The sequence below is a fragment of the Chionomys nivalis genome, chromosome 20, assembly GCF_950005125.1.
Source record: "Chionomys nivalis chromosome 20, mChiNiv1.1, whole genome shotgun sequence".
NCBI lineage: Eukaryota > Metazoa > Chordata > Mammalia > Rodentia > Cricetidae > Chionomys > Chionomys nivalis.
Genome location: NC_080105.1, coordinates 8,715,334 through 8,722,402, shown reverse-complemented (window position 1 = coordinate 8,722,402; position 7,069 = coordinate 8,715,334). Strand labels below are relative to the sequence as shown.

Here is a 7,069-nt window from a genome sequence, read left to right as displayed (position 1 = left end):
GACCAAGTAGACTTCATCCCAGAGATCAATTCACCATATAAACAAACTGAAAAAAAAATGATCCTCTCATTAGATGCTGAAAAAACCTTTGACAAAATACGTCATTCCTTCTTGGAGAGGGCAGGGATACAAGGAACATGACTTAAATCTTTGAAGAAAGAAATTGAAGAAGACACCAGAAAGTAAAAGCTCTCCCATGCTTTTGGGAAGGTAGAATTAACATAGTAAAAGTGGTAATCTTGCCAAAAGCAATCTACAGATTCAATGCAATGCCCAACAAATTCCCAGCAAAATTCTTCGCAGACATCAAAAGAAGGTACTCAACTTCATATGGAAAAGCAAAAAAAAAACCCAGGATATCCAAAATGATCCTGTACAATAAAAGAACTTCTAGAGGCATCACAATCCCTGTCTTCACACTCTACTATGGAGCTACAGTACTAAAAACAGCCTGGTATTGGCATAAAAACAGAGAGGAGGACCAATGGAACCAAATTGAAGGCCCAGATACGAATTCACATACTTTAGAACACCCGATTTTGACAAAAAAAAGCAAAAAAATCAAATGGAAAAAAGAAAGCATATTTAACAAATGGTGCTGGCATAACTGGATATCACCATGTAGAAGAATGAAAATAGACCTATATCACCATGCACAAAACTCAACTTCAAGTGGAGACCTCAACGTAAAGTCAACCTTATAGAAGAGAAAGTGGAAATACACTTGAACACATTGGCACTGGAGACCGCTTCTTAAATATAAACCCAGTAGCACAGACACTGAGGGAAACAATTAATAAATGGGACCTCCTGAAACTGAAAAGCTTCTGTAAAGCAAAGAACATGGTCAGAAAGACCAAACAACAGCCTACAGAATGGGAAAAGGCCTTAACTAATGCCACATAAGACAGAGGTCTAATCTCCAAAATATACAAAGAACTCAAGAAATTGGTCATTAAAAGAACAAATAATCCAATAAAAAAAAATGGGGAGCTAAACAGAGAACTCTCAACAGATGAAACTACAATGGCTGAAAGACACTTAAGGAAATGTTCAACATCATTAGGTATCAGAGAAATGCAAATCAAAAGAACTCTGAGATTCCATCTTATACCAGTAAGAGTGAACAAGATCAAAAACACTGATGACAGCTTATGCTGGAGAGAATGTCAGGGAAAGGGAAAACTACTGTATTGCTGGTGGGAGTGAAAACTGGTACAGCCCCTTTTGATATCAGTATGGTGATTTCACAAAAAATTGAGATGCAACCTTCCTCAAGACCCCGCAATACCACTTTTGGGTATATACCCAAAGAATGCTCAATCACTCCACAAGGACATGTGCTCAAGTATGTTCATAGCAACATTATTCGTCATAGCCAGAACCTGTAAATGACTTAAATGTCCCTCAATCAAAGAGTAGATAAAGAAGATGCGGTACATGTATACAATGGAATACTACTCATCAGTAAAAAACTAGGAGATCTTGAAATTTGCATACAAATGTTTGGAAGTAGAAAAATCCATCCTGAGTGAGGTAACCCAGACACAGAAAGATAAACATAATATGTGTTCCCTCATAAGTGTCTTTTAGACATCAAGTAAATAAAAACCAGTCTACTATTCCCAATCCCAGAATCTAGACAACAAAGAGGACCCTAAGAGAGACACATGGGTCTAATCTACATGGAAAGTAGAAAAGGTCAAGATCTCCTGAGTAAATTGAGAGCATGGGGATCACAGGATAGGGTAAAAGCAGAGGGAGGAGAAAGGGAGAGGAGTGAAGAAAAATATATAGCTCAATAAAAAACAATAAAAAAAATGGGTAAACCTAAGATATAAGAGTTAGTTAAGAAGTCAGAACAATCTTCCGGCTCTGCCAGGTCACACGTTTAAAGCAGACTGCCATTTGCCTTAGAAGTCGACTCCAGACATGCTCCCCAAAGCCAGTTCCCTGTGGCTACTTCGACTGCTCCGGGACATCCAACTGGCCCAGTTTTACCGACCAATCCTTGAGGAGCTTAACGTCACTCGGCCAGAACATTTTGACTTTGTGAGGCCTGAGGACCTGGACAACATTGGCATGGGCAGGCCTGCCCAGCGCAGGCTTGCTGAAGCCCTGAAGAGGTACCGCTCCGGTGTCAAGTCTAAGAACTGGGTCTACAAGATCCTTGGGGGGGTTTGCACCTGAACAGAAGGAGATGGCTCCACGCTCAGACAGTCTTCTGTGTCTCCACGAGCCAGAGGGGGGACTCAAGAGTCTGATTCCAGAGGGTGCCATGTGCAGAGGGGAGATCCTGGGCTCGGGTTGCTTCAGTGTTGTCCATCGAGGGCTGTGGACACTGCCCGGTGGCCAAAGTATCCTAGTGGCTGCACTGAACTGGGAGACTTCCTGCGAGAAGTGTCTGTCATGATGAAGCTGGAGTACCCACACGTGCTGCGCCTGCAAGGCCTCGTACTGGGCCAGGCTCTACAGATGGTGATGGAGCTGGCGCCACTGGGCTCCCTGCATGCGTGCTTGACTGCCCCAGCGCCGACACCCCCACTGCCTGTGGCCCTACTGTGCCTTTTCCTGCATCAGTTGGCAGGAACCATGGCGTACTTGGGGTCCCGTGGGTTAGTGCACCTGGATCTCGCTACCCGCAACCTGCTCCTGGCCTCACGGGAGGGGGAGTGAAATGGGAGGTGGTGGTGGGGAGAAGGCAGAAATCTTTAATAAATAAATAAACAATAAAAAGAAAAAAAAGAAAAAAAAGAAATAAAAAACAATAAACACACTGTATTGTGTATGTATAACATTAATCAGATACCATCTCTAAAATACTATTATGTTACAACCCAAAGGTGCAATATTTAATCGTTTTTAATTTTTATGCCTAATAAAATGATTAAGTCATTTGAATGAAATATACAGGAATTGTTGGTGTCTTTTTTGTGCAGAGCATCAGTATGAGGAAAGAGTTAGTGAGACCGTAATTCATACATGTAGCCACATAAATTTATCCAAGTCAGATGATACTCTCCCAAACCGTTGCCCTGCTCCTGCTCTGCTTCTCTCCCACTAGGAGATGCACTTCAGGGCGCATAACTGTTGTGGGAGGGATCTTTCCCATTGTTCTGTTCATGATGAGCAGTGAAAGCTAATCACGACCATCCTTTATACTACATGTCAGACAGGGACCAGAGTTAGATCCAAAGAGTTTATTAGTATCTTCCCCAGATGTGAACAGCCTAGCTGCCTTATCCTAGACAGGTTTTGATTTAACTGAACAATTTTTCTTATTTTTTTATTGATTGATTTTATTGAGCTATACATTTTTCTCTGCTCCCCTTCCTTTATCTCCCCTCCCATTCAACCCTTTCCCATGGTCCCCATGCTCCCATTTTACTCAGGAGATCTTGTCTTTTTCTACTTCCCATGTAGATTAGATCCATGTATCCTGCTCTTAGGATCCTCACTGTTGTCTAGGTTCTCTGGGATTGTGTTAACTGAATAAGTTTAACTCAGTATTTGGAGAAGCTTGTTTCTTTACAAATTGAAAACACTTACTGAGCCTTCTATGGACACAATTAGTTCAGAGCTAAGTCACAGCTACTACCACAGAAACATGATGTTTCTTTGATACAGTCAGGCTTTGACACTGATACTGGTAAGCATATCGCTTTCTGTTGGTCAGAATGTGGTCAGCTAGCATCATGTCCACTGTGCATAGTAGTTTAATTTATGGATTTAGATTCAATAAATTGATGTTTTATTCTTGTACTGGAAATATGCAAAAAGTATAAGAAAGTGCTAATTGTCTATTCCTGAATATTCTCTGAGGAATACGCTATAGGAGGGCTTCATGCAATCCATATCAAGAAATCACTATTCTTGTAATTTTACTGCTATAGTTTTCTATGCTTGGTGTAAAATATGTTTTTCTTTCTCTCTAAATGCTGACGTTGATAATCGTTGTGGGATCTGTGTATCAGGGTGATTGTGACCTCATGAAATAAATTTGACAATGTTCCTTTTGTTTCTATTTTGTGGAATAATTTAAGGACCATTGGCATTAATTCTTCTTTAAAGTCTGATGAAACTCCGCACCGAGAATGTCGGGCCTGGTTTTCTCTGGTTGGGAGACTTCTGATGACTGTTACGATTTTACTAGGGGTTAGAGGTCTGTTTAAATTGTTTATCTGATCTTTATTTAACTTTGATAAGTGGAACTTATCAACAAAACTATCTTTCCTTCTGATTTTTCCGATTTCTTGGCATACATGTTCCTAAAGTATGTCTCCTGATGATTCTCTGGATTTCTTTGATATCTAGTGTTATGTCCTCCTTTTTGCTTCTCATTTTGTTCATCCAAATATTTTCTCTCCATCATTTAGTGAGTTTGGGTAAGTTTGTGTCTAGCTATCTTGTTGATTTTCTCAAAGAATAAATTCTTTGTTTCATTGATTCTTTTTGTATTGTTCACTTTGTATATGTTTCATTGATTCCAGGCCCCAGTTTATAATTTCTTAAAGTCTACTCCTCTTGGGTGTACTTCTTTTTGTTCTAGAGCTTTCAGATGTGCTGTTCAGTTATGAGATTTCCCCAATTTTAGGCAGGCACGCACACAGTACTATGTACTTTCCTCTCAGCACCACTTTACTGTGTCCTATAAGTTTGTGTATGCTGCACATTCATTTCATTGTGTTCTACAAAGTTTTAATGTATTTCAATTATTTCTGCTTTGACCCATTTCATTCATTACAGAGTTCCTAAGTTTCCATGATTTTTTAAGCTTTTTGTTCTTTTCGTTATTGTTGATATCCAGGTTTAATCCATGGTGGTGTAATAGGGTGATTTCAATTTGCTTCAATCTGTTGAGATTTGCTTTGTGTCCATGATTGTGATCCACTTTGGAGAAAGATGCATGAATGCTTATTAAAAAGTATATTCTTTTGTGTTTGGTGTAGTGTTCCATAAATATCTCTTAGATCCATTGGTTTGTTGGGTCTGTTAGCTTCAATGTTTCTCTGTTTACTTTTTTGTTTGGATGACCTGTCCATTGGTGATATTGAAGTATTTACTCACTATCACTGTTTGTGGGTTAATATGCAATTTAAGCTGTAGCAATGCTTCTTTTACAAAGTTGAAGGCCTCACGTTTTGGGCGTAGATATTAACTATTGAAATGTCTTCTTGGTGGATTTTCCCTTTTATGAGTGTGTAGTTTCCATATCCATATTCTTTAATTTATTTTGGTTTGAAGTCTATTTTGTTAGATATTAAAATGGTTACACTAGCTACCTTCTTAGGTTCATTTGATTTAAATACCTTTTTCCAACCTTTTACGCTGAGGCAACTTAATGTTGAAGTGCATTTCCTGGATGCAACAGAACAATGGATCATGTCTTTGAATTCATTCTGTTAATATGTTTTTTTCATGCAATTGAGAACATTGATATTGGGAGATGGTGATTGTTGTCATTTGTTGTTGGTGGTGGTAATGTGTGTCTTTGAGTGTGAATGTGTATGTGTGGGTATGCTTTCCTTCTTTTGGTTTTGCTGTATGAGATTATTTATTCTCTGTGTTTTCGTGGGTGTAGTTAACCTCTTTAGTTTGGGGTTTTCCTCATAGCACTTTATGTAGGACTGGATTTATAAATAGATATTGTCTTTATTATAAAAATCTTATTTTCTCCATCTAATGAAATTTTTTGCCGATGATATTAGTCTGGACTAGTATCTGTTGTCTCTTAAGGTGCAGGGCATCTGTCCAGGCCTTCTGGATTTTAGAGACTCCTTTAAGAAATAGGTTTCTACCCTTATGTCTTACTTGGTTTCTTCCCCTGCAGTTTGTAATGTTCTTTCTTTGTTATGTATGTTTAGTGTTTTGATTATTATATGACAATTTATATGGTGTTCTGTATGCTTTTTGTACCTTTATAAGCCTATCCTTATTATTAGGAAATTTTCTTTTATGATTTTTGAACATATTTTCTGGGATTCTTCTCCTTCCTCTATGGCTATTGTTCTAAGGCTTAGTGTTCCATATTTGTCAGATGCATAGTTTAAATATGTTAGGTTTAATATTGTCTGTGACTAATCTATCCATTTCTTACATTGTGTCTTTAATGCCTGAGCTTCTCTCTTTTATCTCTAGTATTCTGTTGAAAGTTTCTGTTCGAGTTCCTAAAATTTTCATGGTGTATTGTATCATTATGTTTGTGTGGCTTCTATTTCCATTTTTAGGTCTTGAACAGTTTTATTTTTCCCTTCAACTATTTGGCTTTTTGTATTTCTTCCTCACTTTATTTAGGGGATTTATTCTTGTCTTCCAATTGTTTGTTTGTATTTTCATGGATTTCTTTTTCTTTATTTTTTAGGAAATAACTTTTTATTTAAGCAATCTTTTCTAATTTTACATACCTTTCCCTCTCCTTCTTCCACTCTCCCCCACCATCCTCCACCCTACCCCCATCCACTCCTGAGAGATGATAAAGCTTTCCATGGGGAATCAACAAAATCTGACACATCAGTTTGAAGCAGGACTAAGGCCCCTCCTCACTATATCTAGACTGAGCAAGGCATCACTTTAAAATGAATGGGCTCCAAATAGCCAATTCAAGAACTAGTAATAAATCCTTGATCCTTGTCCCACTGCCAGTGGCTGCACAGATTGCCCAAGCCACACAACTGTCACCCACATTCAGAGGGCCTAGTTTGGTCCTATGCAGATTCCCTGATTTCAGTCCAGAGTCAGTGACTCCCACTAGCTCAGGTCACTTATTTCCTCTTTAAGAACCTCTATTGTCTTCAGTGGTTTCTTGTAAGGTCTTTATCTTATGTTTCAGTTATGCTGGAATAATAAGTACCTGATATGGTAGGATAACTATGTTCTAGTGGGGATGTATTGTGCTGGCTGTTATTGATTATGTTCTTATGCTAGCTAGTGTCTAGGTATCTGGGTTTGGGATAATTATAAGTCTAGGTGCTGACTTCTGGGTTTGCATTAGTTAGGTCGATATAATGGAGGTTTTTTGGTTTTTGCCTTGTTACTTCTCTAGATTTTACTAAGGTGTGATAGTTGCACA

General features: G+C 38.5%; 1 pseudogene; it reads left to right on the top strand.

The window, feature by feature from the left end:
* The first annotated feature begins 1,932 nt into the window (after window positions 1-1,932).
* Window positions 1,933-7,069, top strand: part of LOC130862743 (non-receptor tyrosine-protein kinase TNK1-like) — a 255,660-nt pseudogene continuing 250,523 nt past the window's right edge.